The sequence below is a fragment of the Giraffa tippelskirchi genome, chromosome 8 (assembly GCF_054371585.1).
Source record: "Giraffa tippelskirchi isolate mGirTip1 chromosome 8, T2T-mGirTip1v1.2.pri, whole genome shotgun sequence".
Classification (NCBI taxonomy): domain Eukaryota; kingdom Metazoa; phylum Chordata; class Mammalia; order Artiodactyla; family Giraffidae; genus Giraffa; species Giraffa tippelskirchi.
In genome coordinates this window covers 56,525,426-56,544,729 of record NC_137282.1, presented here as the reverse complement: position 1 = coordinate 56,544,729, position 19,304 = coordinate 56,525,426, and positions in this window count along the sequence as shown.

Below are 19,304 nucleotides of genomic sequence, written 5' to 3'. Positions count from 1 at the left end.
GAGAGTAAAACACAATCTAGTAATGGAGGTAGAATATGTAAAGTACTTGTCACAAACATGATACTTAGCAAGTAGTTGTTTAGTTGCTAAGTCGTGTCCAACTCTTTGGTGACCCCATGGATTATAGCCTGCCAGGCTTCTCTGTCTGTGGGATTCTCCAGGCAAGAATACTGGACTGGGTTGTCATTTCCTTCTCCAAGGGATCTTCCTGACTCAGGGATTGAGCCTGTATCTCCTGCAATGGCAGGAGGATTCTTTTACCACTGAGCCACCAGGGAAGCCCCAGTGAGTGACAGAAAATTATCAGTAGAGGTTGGAGTGAACTTTCTACCAGACAACACTTTAAAGATGTAAGCAGACAGATGCTTACTATAAAATAAAAGATTTTTATTAGAAATTCCATTTGATGCTATAACCACTAATAACTAATCTCAGAACTGATAATGACATTGCATCCGAAGAGGAGAAAACATGAAATATGTTAGCTACATTTTCAAATAGAGTAAGATCTGAAAATCTTACTTGAAAATACTTGTGATTCAATTTAGCCTTTACTTTTTTTTTGACAGCAAATTCTGCAAGCATATGAGTGCATTTTTAATTTCTAGAAAAGTTAGGCAAAGAATAAAAGCACAGTTTCTACAGAAATAATTCTCTTCCAAGTAATCTTAGGAATAGCACAATAAAGCATAATTATGTGAAATGGATTATGTGTAACTTTGAAGAAAGACTGTGGAGGACATTATACAATATGTTCACAGATTGCTGCTGCTGCTGCTAAGTCGCTTCAGTTGTGTCCGACTCTGTGCGACCCCATAGACAGCAGCACACCAGGCTCCCCCGTCCCTGGGATTCTCCAGGCAAGAACACTGGAGTGGGTTGCCATTTCCTTCTCCAATCACAGATAGCATTCTAGCCAATTTATTCAGTCTTCCTACTCACACCTAAGCTTGGAACAAATGATGAAGAAACATAAGTCACTGGCGTTAAAACCAAGCAATTTCAAAGACAAAAGGCAAGCCCATTCATTTTACACAGATGTTCACAGGGAGGTATTATACGAATACAATACCACAATCCAGCTGTTCTGAAATGCCAAGTTTCAATTTTCACTTCTCTTAACCACCCTATATATATATTTTTTCAGAAGTGATTAGAATGAGCTCCTTGTCTTGTCTATGAACTTAATGAAGAATCTAATACACATATAGCCTAGCATCAAAATATTGGCTTCTACAAAATAAGCCAGGAATCCCAGAGCTGGGTCGAGCAGGAAAATCACAAGATGAGTTTGGAACATCTTATTGTTGAGATCAGTCCTGGTTGTTCATTGGAAGGACTGATGTTGAAGCTGAAACTCCAATACTTTGGCCACCTGATGCGAAGAGTTGACTCATTGGAAAAGACCGTAATGCTGGGAAGGATTGGGGGCAGGAAGAGAAGGGGATGACAGAGGATGAGATGGTTGGATGGCATCACCGACTCGATGGACATGGGTTTGGGTAAACTCCAGGAGTTGGTGATGGACAGGGAGGCCTGGCGTGCTGCGATTCATGGGGTCGCAAAGAGTTGGACATGACTGAGTGACTGAACTGAACTGATTGCGCCAAAAAGCAAACAAGTTCGTAAAGAGTCATAGGAACATATCAACAGCAGCCAGGAACCAGTCGGAAGAGCTGTCTTGGGTCCAATCTATGAAAATGTAAGCATCAAAATAGAGAATTACTGTAATAAGCAGTGTATATTGAATATTATATTGCATTGCAGCCAATCTTGTTTCAAGGGGTGAAAACAATGATAACACATTTTTTAGAGTCAAACACACTAAAAAAACATGATCTTTGAAGGTTTGGAAAGGCCCTCCAAAGTGCTGGGCACAGTCAGTGATAATTCCAGGGTGATTATCAGTGTACAATGCAAACCACTGTTTAACATAAAAATACAGAAGTCTACGTTGATAAAAAGAAACACATAAATAAGAGAAGGGGAAGCTCTCTCTTGCAATTTGATGAAAATTAGTAAAAATAGAATGATGGATTTAGAAAATCATCAGTGGATGCCTTGTTGTTGTTTAGTCACTAAGTGGTGTCCGACTCTTTGGGACTCTATGGGCTGTGGCCCAAAAGGCTTCTCTGTCCATGGGATTCTCCAGGCAAGAAGACTAGAGTGGGTTGCCATGTCCTCCACCAGGGCATCTTTTCAACCCAGGGATTGAACTTGCATTTCCTGTGGCTCCTGCACCGTAGGCAGATTCTTCACCGCTGAGCCATGGGAAGCCCCAACCACCAACACTGCACTTGCTTTAATCCCTTGGGATAAGATCGGCTGCAATGGGACACAACGCTCCACATTTGCATTTTCTGTTCGTGAACTAGAAGATGTTTCCCTCAACTTTTCGAGTAGTTAGCTTCACCTTTCAGATGAGCTTTAATATCCCCTCCTCAAGAGACAAGACCCTTGTAATTAGGAATTTTTCAGTCACTGTTTCTCTGTCTTTTTTTTTTCATAAAATTTACACATTTGCAAGTGAAATGCTTGATATTTGTTTACTTGTTTGTGACCTTCTCCCTCCCCTCACCAGTATGTTGCTCTGTACATGTTTCTAGAAATAATAAACCTGAGGAGAGCTTGCTGAGTGCCTAGTGTGTACCACTCTCTCTCTCCCTCTCTGTGTCTTTATCTCTGTCTATCTCTCAGGTGTTCAGTTCATTCGAGGAGAGCTTTGAAAGAGCTCTTTCAAGCAGACATGATTTTCAAAAGATGCTTGTGATTCTTCAGTTGTCAGTAGAGGGCTCAGCACGGTCACTCCTACGAGCTTCCTATAGGAAATATCACTGGGGTTGGTGACGAGTCAGCAGTGGGTGAAGCATGGGGAATGTTCTTGGTGGGATGTTGATGGAATGAGCTGGGTCTGCAGTGTCATGGAGAAGGTCAGCCCCATGCCCAGCTGCTACTGAGACCCACCCTGGGGTCACCGGTCACTGGACGTGCCAGGGGTCTCTGCCAGGACAGGCAGCCCTCAGGAGAAGAAGTCCGAGCTAATTATCCACTTAACAGAGAGAATGGCCACAAGGAAGAAGCTTGGGGAAAGAATTTATACTAATCATCCAAGGCTACCTGGAGAAGGAAATGGCAACCCACTCCAGTGTTCTTGCCTGGAGAATTCCATGGATAGAGGAGCCTAGCAGGCTACATTTCATGGCGTCACAAAGAGTCAGACATGACTGAGCAACTATCACTCACTCATTCACTCATTCAAGGCTACTGTACTTCTGCATGGGAGAAGCTCACTGGCTACCTTAAGTTTCAGCTTTCTTATCGGATAAACGTAGGAGTAGCTGATTTTCACATGTCTCTTTCCATGTAGAATTATAGAATCTAAGGCCTAGGTCATAAATGAAACTCTGGTTGCCTAGAGAATCAACTATTTTAAAGTCAGAGTATAAAGTTGTCTCTGGGATATTGGTGTCCGTACAACAGAGGGTAAGAAGGTGGGGTGGGGCTGGCTGGTTGGTCTCATGAAGTGAAAAGATGAAACCATAGATATTGAATTGTTGTTTAAAAGCTATTTAGGTGAAAACAGGATTAATATTATGATCTAATAAATACAATGGCTTCCTTGGTTGCTCAGATGATAAAGAATCTGCCTTCAATGCAGGAGACCTGGGTTTGATCCCTGGGTTGGGAAGATGCCCTGGAGAAGAGAATGGCTACCCACTCCAGTATTCTTGCCTGGAGAATTCTCTGGACAGAGAAACTTAGCAGGCTACAGTCTATGGGGTCGAAAAGAGTTGGGAATGACTGAGCAACTAACACCAAATAAATATAAGGGTGCACATTGGTAGAAATACTAATGTTCATCTATGTCCTATAGTAAATAAACTATTACATGGAAGAGACTTGACATATTTGATAGTGAATATTCAGCTGCTCCTAAACAGCAAGATTACTTTTATATATATTTAATATTATCTTACATTCCTTGATAATGAATTTAAATTATAAAATCTCCTTCGCTGAGAAAGCAAGTGTATTTGCTCTCCAGCAATTTATGCTCAGCATTTGTCAGATAGCGTCTTGGGGGCAAATAAAAAGAGATCCAGGCAATCCAAATCACATCATATAATTCCATTCCATAATTGCAATGAGTATGCAGTGGATTAGAATTAAGTAGCACATGAGGAGAACTGTTGTTATTACGGTGATTCAATTTTACCTAATATTCACTTCTTTTTAGTATGTTAAGAAGCAATCTCAAAATAAATGAACTTAGCTGGAATACAATTCCCGTGATATATAGAAATAAAAATCTCTATTCTTATTATTCCCATTTAAATATATATTTGATTAAATTTCCAGTTGACCTGTTCTATCTATAGATGTGTAAATTTGGAGAGATATTTCCCATGGGTGGCCATTAGGTTAGATTCTTTTCTAATGTAAAGCATATTAAGAAGTGAGGTACAGAGAGCAAAAAGGGGAAGAGAAAATAACTATGATTTATTCCTCAAAGGGGCTGATAGACATGGCAGAGTAGAAGGGTCACAGGCAAAGGAGAGTCAGCAAAGAGCGCAGGAGTCTTGCCGGGGGCATTAGGTAAATTTTGAGTTTTACTACCTAATTCTTTGGTCTTTGTAGGGAATACAGTCTTGCTCCATATCTCCAAATGCACACAGGTCAAACCACCTGGCTTCTTAAAGCTGGCCCTGGTCAAAATTTTATAGCAAACTCTTTACTGAATTTTCCAAATGATAGGAGGAAAATAACTTGAGGCCATAAAAAAAAGTCTACTTTAAAAACTTGAAGTTGCAATGGAATTTGACAACTGAACTTCACAGATACAGAAGGAGTCGACTTTATCTGTGGAAGTTATTACCTGTAAAGGTTGATTCAGCTAAAATCCTTTGTCAAAGTGGCAGGGGTAGTATTGAAATACTGAAAATAAATGGGATGATATGGATGCTTTTGGATGGAAACGACTCAGCAGAGAACCAACCCTAAGGGACCGAGGCTTGGCCTGGTCTGGCCAAGCCCCTGACCTTCCCTGACGCGTCCACAGGGGCCTGGGCTCCACAGAGGAACCTGGCTGCGGACATCTGGGCCCTGGCCAAGGTTGGCCATGCGGTGATAGAGAGACCAACAGACCCTTGGGCACAGCTTTCTCTGCGTAAAACGCATAAACTGGCCCAGGACAGTTGTTCCTGCACTGCAAAGCCTCATAGATTTAAGTTCCATCCACTGGTTCTGGGGACACGACAGCAACGTGGGGGCGCTGCAGCCCAGCTGGGTCAGAAAGAGACCGGCTGTCCGCAAAGGACACACCTGGCCCAGGTAACGAGGAAACTGCCCAGCTGAGATCTTTACCTCGGACTCTGCAAAGGCGGGCGCATTGGATACATCATGCCACTTGCGGAAATTTAACCCGCTCTCCTGTATGGTCCGGAGAAGGCAATGGCACCGCACTCCAGTACTCTTGCCTGGAAAATCCCATGGATGGAGGAGCCTGGTGGGCTGCAGTCCATGGGGTCGCTAAGAGTCGGACACGACTGAGCGACTTCACTTTCACTTTTCACTTTCATGCACTGGAGAAGGAAACGGCAACCCACTCCAGTGTTCTTGCCTGGAGAATCCCAGGGACGGGGGAGCCTGGTGGGCTGTCGTCTATGGGGTCGCACAGAGTCGGACATGACTGAAGCGACTTAGCAGCAGCAGCAGAAGCCTGTATGGTCAGTTAAGTTTCAGTGTGCATGTGCGGTGCGTGCTAAGTCGTTTTAGTCGTGTCTGACTCTTTGCGATCCCACGGACTGTAGCCCTCCAGGGTCCTCTGTCCATGGGATTGTCCAGGCAAGAATACTAGAGTGGGTTGCCATCCCCCCCTCCAGGGGATCTTCCCAACCCAAGGATCAAACTTGCCTCTCTAAGTCTCCTGCACTGGCAGGTGGGTTTTTGACAATGTCTAGTGTATTTCAAGCCAATAGAGAAGCTAGAGCCTTATGCTCAGAGCTGAGGGTCAGTGTCTGTACCACTAGCCTGCAACCCAAAACGAAGCCTCTCCTGGTTTCAGGCCAGGGTGTGATGCCCAAGTTTCCCTAAAGAGGGCGCCATCTTCAGGGAGTTGCCTTAAGAGTTCACAACAGGACATCCTGGGCCCTGAAATTAAAAGACACTTGCTCTTTAGAAAGAAAGCTGTGACAAACTTAGTATATTAAAAAGCAGAGACATCACATTGCTGACAAAGATCCGTGTAGTTAAAGTTATGGTTTTTCCAGTAGCCATACAGATATGAGAGTTGCACCATAAGGAAGGCTGAAGACTGAAGAATTGATGCTTTCAAACTGTGGTGCTGGAGAAGACTCTTGAGAATTCCTTGGACTGCAAGGAGGTCAAATCAGTAAATCCTAAAGAAAATCAATCCTGAATATTCATTGGCAGGACTGGTGCTAAAGCTGAAGCTCCAATACCTTGGCCAGCTGATGTGAAGAACCAGCTCACTGGAAAAGATCCTCATGCTGGGAAAGACTGAGGCCGGGAGGAGAAGGGGGAGACAGAGGATGAGATGGTTGGATGGCATCACCGACTCAACTGACGCGAATTTGAGCAAATTCCCAGTGATAGTGAAGGACAGGGAAGCCTGGCATGCTGCAGTCCACAGGGTCGCAAAGAGTTGGACATGACTTAGGCACTGAACAACAACAAGAAATCTGCTTGCTACCTTTAGATACCATTTTGCTTCTCTTAGCTTCAAAAAAAATGTTTGTTGAGTGACTACTCCATTCACAAAGATCTACTGTGAATTATAATACTTCCCATAGGATGTGTCATATGAAGGTTGACAGCAAAACAAAGATGTAAATTAACAATCACATTAAAAATCAAAGCTATTATTGTTTGCTATATTTATTTGTGAAACACATAGATTCTTAACTAACTCATAATAACAAGTTATGGAAAATACGGAAACATTTCCTGTACCCGTATCCAAATCTGTAGCTCTATACAGCCTACCTGAAGAGGTTCATGCCTCAGACTTGTCACTTACTGGCTGGGCAGTCTTGGACTTAAATCTCCTCATCTGTAAAGTAAAGATAAAAATATAGCTTTTATATAGATTATATAAAATATGGAAAAGTATTAGGACAGAGCTTGAAATAGAGTAAGCATAAAATAATTGCTACTTTAAGGCAAAGGACCACAGGTCCCAGTATCCCAATGCTGGAGGAACATGAGTGTTTGGGTAACAATGGGCCAGGTGAGCTGTCAGGAGAGGGTGCTGTGCTCAGATTCTGTCCATCTCTCAGGAGCAGAGGAAGCCTTCCTTCCAACCTGATCACTAGATCACAGGACAGAATCTGGCCATGGGAGTGGGGGAAAGAAGTGAAGTCCCAGCAATACTCAGAGATGACGAGGTCGTGGAACAAAGGTCCAGGCCTTAGATGAACGTTTTCCCCCTGTGACATTCCTTATTTTCAGGAGGGCGACTTCAGATCGCAGAGAAGATGGCATCTTTGACACACTCATATTTTTCCCAATGTATCAGAATAAGGATATGAGGTTTGGGCCACTTAAAAAAGAAAACCCTCTCCCCAAATATTCCTATATCTAGAATTCCTAACAGCCAGAATTAGGAATATTCCTATAGCCAGAATTCCTGTATCCAGCCCAGAAGGAAACCCTGGGAGATTCCAAGTGGAACACCGAATTAAAGAACACGAAAAAGTTGATTGCTCTGCTCACTCATCTCACAGACATGTTTCCGTTGTGAAAGGGCCAAGTAGATTTCAACAAAAGAAAAATATGATGCTACTAACAAGTTGATTCATAAGATTATATCTTGGCCTCTTATTAAAGAGATAGTGATGGGTTAGTTTTCTCCAACTCAGAGGCTCTGAAGAGGCATTTCTTGGAAGGACTCCTGAATCCATGGTGCTTTCCTGGACATGCATCAGAATCTGCATCTTTGAGAAATTAAGTGACCCATGTGGCATCCAAATTTCAGAGCCTTCTTACTTTGGACTCTGCCCTCTTAAGCTAACTGACATTGCTGCTGCTGCTGCTGCTGCTAAGTTGCTTCAGTCGTGTCCGACTCTGTGAGACCCCATAGACGGCAGCCCACCAGGCTCCCCCGTCCCTGGGATTCTCCAGGCAAGAATACTAGAGTGGGTTGCCATTTCCTTCTCCAGTGCATGAAAGGGAAAAGTGAAAGTGAAGTCGCTCAGTCGTCCAACTCTTAGCGACCCCATGGACTGTAGCCTACCAGGCTCCTCCATCCATGGGATTTTCCAGGCAAGAGTACTGGAGTGGGGTGCCATTGCCTTCTCCGAACTGACATTGCACAGATAGCCTAAAAAAATGCACTGAAACTTGCTAAGGAAAGTTCTTGCAGTTTTCTCTTTATGTATTTTGTAGTATTTCTAGTTCCTCCTTACACAAATCAGAATTGATAAGAAACAAATAGACATATACAGCTTCTTCAGGCACGTTTCTATATGAGCATGAATGAGACTGAACTTACAACCTGATTCAAACTTAGCCTGATTTCCCAGGTGAGAACAATGTTTTGCAACTGATGGAGCGCGGAGACCATGACACGAGGTGTTGTCTGACTCTTTACGATCCCATGGACTGTAGCCCACCAGGATCCTCTGTCCATGGGATTCTCCAGGCAGGAATACTGGAGTGAGAGGAAGAAATGGCATGAGGGCCATCACCTTCTGAAATTCTCTTATTTAAAGCTACACGTTGTTTTTAAATTAAAGGAAATAAAATCTGTGCAGAGTTTTTTTTTTTTTCTTCCAATGATAGTTCATCAGAAACCTTCAATTCTGCTTAGCATCTTCTTTCTGTGAAGATGTTTTCCATAAGCAGAAGCCACACACTTATAACCTCCAGGATGTCAAATCTAACCTTATTCATACAAAGTGTGATTCTTGAAGATGGAGAAGACTGGCTTCCCAGGTGGTTCAGTGGTATGGAATTCGCCTGCCAATGCAGGAGACCCAGGTTCCATCCCTGGGTCAGGAAGATCCCTTGTAGGAGGAAATGGCAACCCACTCTAGTATTCTTGTCTGAAAAATCCCAGGGACAGAGGAGCCTGGCGGGCTACAGTCCATGAGGTTGTAAAGAGTTGGACATGACTGAGCAAGTGAGCACACAGGCATTGATTAAGGAATGCATCGTCTGGAGAATGATGGGAGAGGCAGTCTTCATTTCCAGAAAATCTCTAATGATCTAGAAATGTCGCTGGCTTCAAACTCCTAATATTCCTGAGCCACCCTGGAACACAGATGTCTTCATGCAGCTGGGACAGCACATGGGATCAATCTCTGTGCCTGAGTGCATGGTGCCTCTGAGATCCAGGGTGGTTTCAACTAATGTGAGAAGTAAGGCTTTTCCAAACACCCTTCTGTGGTCCTTTGTAGTGCTTGCTTACTAAAGAAAGGATACCCTTCACTCCTGGGATGGGAGGGTCAGTTTAGGAGAGAAGCTGGCACGTTTTACATGGGATTTGTTTGGAATCATTTAAATTTCAACTCTTCTGGAGATCAGAAAACGAATTGGTGACATTATGGGTTGTGTATGATGCTTGCTACTCTGGAATTATAGCACCTGAATATCAACAGGTGGAGTAGTTGCTACATACTGGTTGATTTTTAAAGCCAAGAGAGTGAGGATATTATATCGCTATTGCTAACAGGGCCCCAAAATGCAGACAAGTGGGCAGTTGGTGACAGTTTATTGAAATGACCGTGTCTGTGCATTCTGAGGCAAATTTAGCCACACTGATCTGTATCCTTACAGCCCCCTAGACTACAACAACTGTGCAGAGATGTGACCACCTTCCAGGAGGTAGCATGACCTGCTGCTGTCAAATGGAGTTTCAGAGCTTTCAGCTTCTTAGATTTTGTAGGTGATTTGTGATACTGCTACAGCAAAACCATCTTCAAATAATTCAGTAATTCAGTGTAATAAGACCCCTTTATTACCAAATTCCAGGGCAATTCTCCCAAATGTGGTTTGATCCTTTCTTGTATGTTAAGGAAATAAATCAACTTAGAACGCAAAGTCTTGTTTTGAACCAGCACCAAAAATCCCTTTCACTTCTGTCAGATGATGTCCGAGCTCTTGCAAGTCACTGGTATTTAGACAAAATGTATTAATAAAGCATGGACATATTTGTCTGAACTTGCATGCTTTCCTACATAATGGCATTCTTTTAAATTCCCTCCTACATGAAGCCATAAAGCTCTCCTAAATAATTCACTCAGTCTTTCTAGCAATTCCGTCAGCTCTCAAAGCCCAGATACATGCAGGCCTTGTTTCAGATTAATTATCCTCCATGACACATGCAACATTCTTAGGAGTCAGACAGTATGAATCTCTATTGAGCAAATTGTTGGGGCTCTGGGATTACACCCCTGATTCTTCAGCCCTTCCCACCTGAGTGGGCAGGGAGTATGCCCTGTTACACCAGGAAGGAAGAGACCTGGGAATTCATGTTTCCCTGAGGCAGCTCCCTGTGGGAAGCATGGGGCGGGGGCTGGAGACGGGCCCCAAGGGTGGGAGCACATATGATGCTAAGAGCGGACGTCTGGCTCAGGGAGGACTTCTGATCAGCATGGACAGAGCTCGGGAGCCCCAGACCTCTCCTGGGGATGAGGGAGATTTGGGTAAGGGGCAGCAGAGGAGAACAGATGCTCTCTGAAGGCGGGCAGGTCCCAAAGAAAAGGAAGAAGGTGGATCTCTTTTGGTCCTCTCACCTATCCAAAAGCTTTGCACCGTGGAGAGTAGCTGATGAAGGTTGTGGAGAGAAACTAGGAGTCTTACTCCTAAACCTACCTTCACATGAAAGCAAACACAGAGGGTGGATAATAGCGGTTCACTCCTCCCAACATTCTCCAGCCTTCTCTTCTCTCAACTAGCTAATGTTTATATAAAAGCCTGCAGTTCCCTATCTTGGGTGAGGGATTGGACAGTCCCCTGAGACAGTCCTACTCCCACTTTCATAAACCCATTTCCTTCATATCAACCCTGCATCTTCAAGTAACCCCTTTAGTTATTCCACTGGAAACGCTAAAGAGTGGCGCAGGTCTGTTGCCCAGAAGGCCCTGAAATGAGAGTGAACGGCAAGCTCGTTAGAATAACTTCCATGGCTATTCTGAAGCCAAACAAAAAATCACTTCTTATTTTACTTCCCATTCCTAATGTCTCCAAATGTCAATTTGTTCAAACTAGTCCATCAGTGATTCTGCAAAGAGATCCAAGTATGTTAAGAAACGACAATAAGTCCAGTGGTTAAGAAACCCCCTTCGATTGGGATCAATCCCTGGTGGAGGAATTAAGATTCCACAGGTGGTGGGACAAATACTGAGCCTGCAAGCTCTCCAGCCCCTGCACCTCATACCATGACTAGGACCTGATGCAGACAAATAGATCGATAAATAAAAAAATTTAAAAAGAAAACTGCAATAATAAATGTCTAAAGACAGTTTCAGAATCCACTCCAACTGAGAATATTAAGCCCCTCCCATTATGATAATTTTCACAGAGGCAGGAGAGTTCAAGAATTAAACCCCCTCGACAGTTTATTTCTTTAGATTAAGTGTCAAGTATTTATCTCTTGAAAGTTACAGGTCCAAAGGAATGAAATTCTCATTTCTTCTTCTACTCAGTCTGATACCCAGGGATTCTGCTGCCTTTGTGAAAGTCTAGAAATTTTCTCTGATGGCAGCCTGAATTGCTAGGTTTTCTCTTGACATATGCCTTTCCTATTAAGAATATTGGTTTCCATTTCCCCTGCCCCACACCGGCTTTCCAAGTTTGGCATCAGTGTTTTATATCTAAAGCCTCACTAATTTTCTGTGCTCCCTTCTGCACCCAGAATCCAGGTCCTTTGTATTTTTAAAGGCACATATAATTTCCTAGGTGGCACAGTGGTAAAGAATCCGCGTAGGAAAACAGGAGATGCAAGAGACACACATTGGATCCCTGGGTTGGGAAGATCCCCTGGAGCAGGAAATAGCACCCCACTCCAGTCAAGCAATCGCAGCCTGTGCCATCCCCACCCCAGCCACACGGGATGCTCACTTCCCCCTCCTTATAATCCATCTTTTGCTAAGATCCCAATGGTATTTTCTTGAGGCTTGAGTAGCCTCATCTTTGTTGAGGACAAATATATAAATATCCCTCACATCTCCAAGAGGCAGTCTTCAACATAGAATTAAGCACACAGAAGATTTATTGTTGACGTCCATCAGAATCATATAGATGTGATTTAAACCTTCATCGGTGGAGGCTGCCACCTAGGAATTGGATCTCAGGGGAGAAGAGAAGAGTGGACAAACTAGAAGTTGGCTCTTCAACGTCCAGAGAAAGCCTGGAGGATAGGGGAGCCTAAAAAGACAGAAGAGGAGCTGATGTCACAAAGACCGAGACAAAAGGAAATTGCTTGCAAGATCAGCCTCAGTGAGATTAAAACCAAAAGTGATCGCTGTCTAGCATCACGGAGACTGTTGGTGATCTTGATTATAGGCTGCCAAGCATAATCTAGGAACACGTGGAGACTGATGGTACAGGAGCAGCAGAAGCGAGCCCTGTAATATCGAGAAGAGATGGGACCTCCAGCACCTTTAAAAGAACTGGGTGCTGGTGAAAGAAGCGTTGAGTCAGTTATAACAGGAGGAAAGGGGACGAGGAGTCCAGATGTGACAGATTTATGGACTGGGAGGGAGCCATAAGAGGTTTCCTACCTGGTGCCTTCTATTCATCCTATGAATTATGAGGCAAGCTTATCCACTAAGGATAGGAGGGAGGGAAATTTACGAGACTGCCATCTGGGAGAAGAGAAAACCACGGAGAATAGATGAAAGTAGATTTACAAGGTAATCATGCCCGTGTGGAATCTGAGATAAAGCTGTCGGAGGAATGCCTAAGTGGCAGCGCATGTGATTTTGCACTAGCAATGTCCAGCTGCTTCCGGGAAGGTTAGAGACAGCAGACGGAAACACACATCCAGCCTGGAGGGTTGCCATCCAAGGACCAAGTGGGTAAAGAGAGTGAAGCAAATTGATTGAAAATGAAGGATTTTAATGATGACTCTAAACTGTACAACAGAGGAAAGGAAGGTCAAAGGGACGGTGAGGAAATGAAAAAAAAAATAAATCAATGAGCTAGAAATCACGTTGTGTTAATAGAATTTTTGCAGTTGGATATACTTGACCCAAGGGACTTCTCCAGTGGCTCAGGGGTAAAGAATTCTCCTGTGATGCAGGAGAGGCAGGAGGCTTGGGTTTGATCCCTGGGCTGGGAAGATCCCCTGGAGGAGGGCTTGACAACCCATTCCAGTACTCTTGCTTAAAGAAACCTATGGACAGAGGAGCTTGGCAGGCTACAGTTAGGGGCTGCAAAGAATGCGACATGACTGAAGCAACTGAGCACCCATGCACATATACTTGACCAAATGTCTTGGTGGATAGAAATGCATGGTTGGCGAGTGGAATGTCAGCATTTGCTATCTGAGAGGTGGCGTGTTTTCTGAGTAAGAGCCTGGGAGAAGGTGTCCACAGTGCATTGAAGGGAAGGTCATCAAAGATGAGGATACATAGGACTCAAGGTCAAGATGTAAATGGTACGTCCACAGTGATCATAGATGGTACATCTGTGTGGGAGTTGGAATTCAGTAACTGGCCGGAACATAGGTAGCATGTAGATGAGGTGTGGAAGAAACCAGTGACCCGGAGGTTAGATTTTTCAATGAAAGGAAGAAATGACAGGAGGACAGTCCTGGCAGCAAAGGGGAGGAGCTGAGATAGATTTTGATAGTAGTGCTGGCCTCAGAGGAACAAGGCTTTTGAAAGTTGGAGATAAAGTGATGCTTTGATGCTTTGGATACAGCATGGGGAAGCAAGCGGAACTCTCATCCCTTATCCTGACCCTCAGGTATAATAGGTGGAAGGGAAGAATAATCTTCTGTCATAGTCTGTTTGGGTTGCTATGACAAAATACCAGAGACCAGGAAGTTTATAAACAACCTAAATGTATTTCTTATAGCCCTGTATTCTGGAGGTCAAGATCAGGGTACCAGCAAGGTTGGGTGAGAGCCCCATTTCTTATTTTGTCTCACATGGAAAAGTGGACAGCTAGCTCTCGGGGACCTCTTTTGCCTGTGTGTCCAGTCACTTCAGTCATGTCCTACTCTTTGCAACTCTATGGACAGTAGCCTGCCAGCCTCCTCTGTCTATGAGATTTCCCAGGCAAGAATACTGGAGTGGGTTGCCATACCTTCTTCCGGTGTATCTGTCTGACCCAGGGATCGAACCCACATCTCTTGAGTCCCCTAGATTGGCAGGCAGATTCTTTCCCACTGAGCCACTAGGGAACTAATCCCATTTAAGAGGGCTCCACATCGTGACCTCATCACCTCCCAAAGGTCCCACCTCCTAATACTATCACCTTGAGCATTAGGTTTTCAACATACAAATGTGAGGCCAACACAAACATTCAGACCATGGCATCTTCCACTTGAGAAGTATGTTCTCCACCAACAATGATTTCAGAGTTAAGAACCCAGAGGTTGACTTGTTACTTCAAGAAGTACTTCTTGAAGATGTGATATTTTGGATGGAAATCCTAGAGCACAAAAAAGATAAAAGGTAAAAAACTAAGTAAATCTTTAGAATATGCAGCCTTTAGTTAACAATAATGTAAAAATACTGGTTCACAGAATTTTAACAAATGTACGTAAGTGGCTCAGATAGTAAAGAACCTGCCTGCAATGCAGGACATCTGGGTTTGATCCCCGGGTTGGGAAGACCCCCTGGAGAAAGGCATAGCAACCCACTCCAGTATTCCTGCCCAGAGAATCCCATGGACAGAGGAGCCTGGCGGAATACAGTCCATGGGGTCTCAAAGAGTCAGACTTGACTGAATGACTAAGCAGCAGAAAGCTCAAGCAGAAAAGAATCTGCCTATGGGAGACCTGGGTTCAATCCCTGGGTCAGGAAGATCCCCTGCAGGAAGGCACAGGAACCCTCTCCAGTATTCTTGCCTGGAGAATTCCATGGACAAAGGGGCCTGGTGGGCTACAGTCCATGGGGTCGCAAAGAGTCAGACACGACTGAGGGACCAAGCACAGCACGGCACATTCTAATGTAAGATGTAACTAATAAGGGAACTAGATGCAGAATACATGAGAGCTCTCTGTACCACCTGTGCAATTTTTGTGACATTGAAATTTTTCTGCAAATCTAAAACTGTCATCAAATTAAAAGTTTAATTGAAGTAGAAATCCCATGGGAAAATATTCAGTATTATTTTAGTGCATGCAACTTGTAAGGTAGAGACCAAAGTCAAAACATCAAGTTAAAGATAGTCAGGCGCACTGCTATGCAATGAAAAACATATCAAACTTTGTAACTCTATTTTGCACATGAGACCACACTCTCATTTCTTCTCACTGACTTTTCTTTGAAGAACTTAGAGTCTGAAGGTGGCCCCAGAAAGGGAGGAATGGTGAAAACTCTTGGCATGGAATATCAAAAACTATTAAAAAAAGGGTCTTGTCATTCTTAACATTACTGATGGAGATATGTAATGTATATTTCTATCTATCTATCATCTATCTTCTACTTCTATAGAGGTAAAAATTACAAAGGTATATAGCTTTGGATCACATAATTTCAGTTCTGAGAACATTTTGCAGAGATTCTTGCATACACAGAAAGAACTTATGTGAAGTATTACCCCTGCAGCATGGTTTGTAATGGCAAAAAACTTGAAAGAACCTAAGTGTTGATCAGCAAAGTCTTAGTTAACGCGTGATAGTATACCATGAACTATCAAAAGGAAGTTTTCATTCGATGTGTGTGTCAGCCTGTGTATGTAGGTGAATGCATCACCCCTAGTTAATATAAACCAGTAAATGAGCCAGTACCCTAGAAGAGCAAGGAGAGACAAATACAGAATTCTGTGGGGAAAAAGCCATCAAAATGACAATATTTTAAAATAAAATTCATGCATTTCATTTAAAGATGTATGAAGCCAGTACTCCCCTGATGGCTCAGTGGTGAAGTATCTGCCTTCTGGTGTAGCAGACATGGGTTCAATCCCTAATCTGGGAAGACCCTACATGTCACAAAGCAACTAAGCCCACGGGCCACAACTACTGAACACAGGCTCTGGAGCCCAGGAGCCGCAACTACTGAGCCCACACGCTGCAAATCCTGAAGCCCGCGGGCCGTAGGGCCGTGTTCCCCAGCAAGAGGAGGCACCTCAATTAGAAGCCAGAGCATCACAGTTAGAGAGCAGCCCCTGCTAGAGAAGAGCTTGAGCATCAGTGAAGACCCAGCGCAGCCAAACATAAATAAATAAATGAAAAAATATGTATATATAAAAGACATATGAGGTAGTGTGAATATTTCTTCTTTGCACAATATTTCCACTTGGATTAATTGAAATAAGCATGGTTAAGACACTTGGACTTCCTGTGGTGTCACTTCAATACTTATTTTCCATTTTATCTTCTTGAAGACATGACTTGTAAAGAATGATTCTTGTCCTTTCTTTCCTACCTTGATGGTTAAGAAATGTAACGTTCTTGTCAACTGTTTCTTCAGTTCAGTTCAGTCGCTCAGTCGTGTCCGACTCTTCGTGACCCCATGGACTGCAGCACGCCAGGCCTCCCTGTCCATCACCAACTCCCGGAATTTACCCAAACTCATGTCCATTGAGTCAGTGATGCCATCCAACCATCTCATCCTCTGTCGTCCCCTTCTCCTGCCTTCAATCTTTCCCAGGATCAGGGTCTTTTCCAATGAGTCAATTCTTCGCATCAGGTGGCCAAAGTATTGGAATTTCAGCTTTGACATCAGTCCTTCCAATGAACACTCAGGACTGATCTCCTTTAGGATGGACTGGTTGTTAGGATAGCCTTAAGACAACTGAGTGAATATGATGAGTGAGTAGCTCTAAATTCTTTATATGGATAATAAAAGGTTGAGAAAATAGTGAAAAAATTAAGTTCTGAGAATGCTAAAGTCTATGAAATAAGTAATTACATAAAAATAGAAGGTTCAAAGTAGCTTTAATGATACTGTCAAAATTTGCAATAACCCTGGAGAGAATATAATGAGAAATAAATGTCTCCAATTTCTATAAAGAGATAGTAAGAGGGGGAAAAACATGAAAACTATTAAAATATGAGCCCTTATGTATCTTTAGGAGATGCCTCCCCAAAATGAAACTGCCATTAGCCAATTCTGATGATGTATAGGTGGGACATAAAGGTTTATCTCTATAATATTTTACGATGTTTTCATACTTGTTTTCTCAGAAGGAGTAAGCGTTTAAAGACAAGGTGTTCTAAAATCTGAGTATTAGTGCTATAAAAATAAGCTGGAATGAAGAAAAATAAGCTTATAAATTACTTGGGAATAATAAAAGGAAGCTGTCAACTAGAAGTCTTGTCATAAGAAATACCTCTGTGAAAGGAAACAGGGGGGTTTACCAGGGTTAAAATGGAAAGCAAATTATGAAACATCGGCGTGACTGACTCCAGTCTTGTGCTACAAACAGACGGGAGGGGAACGGGTCTCCCAATGCCCCCCAGCACCTCACCACGCCACACCCCACCTGTGCTATTCTCAGTGCAGAAAATCAGAACATCAAAAATCCACAAAGGTTTCCAAATACATCGTTAGAGAAAATCTTGATTAAGCTTGTCCTCCAGCCACCTTTTAAACAAATAATGTATGAATCTGTGGCCTAGGATATCAATAACATGTCAGATAGAAATGGCCATTTCTATGGGAGAGTGAAAGTGTTAGTTGCTCAGTTTTGTTTGACTCTTTGTGACCCCCTGGACTGTAGCCTACCAGGCTCTTTGGTTCAAAGAATTCTCCAGGCAAGAATACTGGAGTGGGTAGCCATTCCCTTCTGCAGGGGATCTTTCTAACCAAGGGGTCAAACCCAGGTCTCCGGCACTGCAGGGGGATTCTTTACCTTCTGAGCCACCAGGGAAGGCCAATTTTATTCATGTGTTATGTATACCATTTGTAGATTAACATACACACACACAAACACTAAACTTTTAGAATTTATGTAGTCAATCAATGTTGACTGTTGGCAGCAAATGTCTGTTTGAGAACTCTCTGGCCAGCCTTCCCTTTTATTGTTATTGCACATATAGCCTTTTTTTTTTCATTATTTTCTTGCAGAAATGGTCACCAGTGGAAATGTGTTTGCAAACATATTTGAATATTGACACAATGGACTCATGTCAATTTAATTATATATTATTGGCGAACATTCCAATCATTCATTCATTCATTCATTCACCATCTGTTGAGTGTCTAATCTGTGTCAGGAATTTAGCTACATACTGGGTATATATCACTGGTGGCAGCACCTGTATCTGGCCAAGTAAACTATGAATAGCAATTATAATACACAGACAGCCTTTGATTGGCAGGATTAGAGAAATTTTCCTTTAGGAAGTGTTAGCAGATGCATTTAGAAAAGGAAAATATTGAGATTAAGATGACCAGCAGAAGCACAATGTGTGACAAGGCTGCTGAAAGTTCAAAAGCCCACTTGGATACATTTTAATAACTCCTAATACAGCTGGGAGAATTTAGGTTTGTCCACAATTCCTGCAGGATTGACAGCTGGTGACCTGACACTATCCTCCCCAGGCACAGGCCAGCCCATGGACTGTTAGCTGGACCTTAATCACATTCCCTTCCCGAGATGGACTAAGAGTCACAGATTACAGCTCAACAGTGATAGATGCTTGAGGTGAATGATAATAGAGGGCTGTCTCAGGGCTCCAGTCAGCAAGAGATGAACAGGAGAAAGTGATGGGAAGCAAGGGCTATGGATAAGCAGAGGCAAGAGACCAGGTGGCCCCAGAGGGAAATAGATGAAGAGCCAATGACTTCCCCACCCTAGCCCAGTCTCCAGGAGATCTGATAAGAGTTGGGTTGATCAAGAAGCTTTAGCTTAAGGCTCCCTCACATGCACAACCACGCCCAAGCAGTGCGTTCATACACTAACAGGTTTAAGTAACATTTATAACTAAAGATAGTATTATTCCACCTGCTAAACCAGCAGACACTTTCTACTTGTCTTCCTCTCTGTCACACTTCTCCACTTGGCTGTTTGTCATCCATGTTTATGGAGGAAGCGTCGAGGGAGTTGAGTGTTGAATAGGGTTTACATTTAGTCCAGCTGTGAGGAGGTATGTTTGTGTGATCCTCAGTCATCTGTGTACTGTTAAGTTATTGCTACCCATGGTTCTGTAGAAAGAGCCT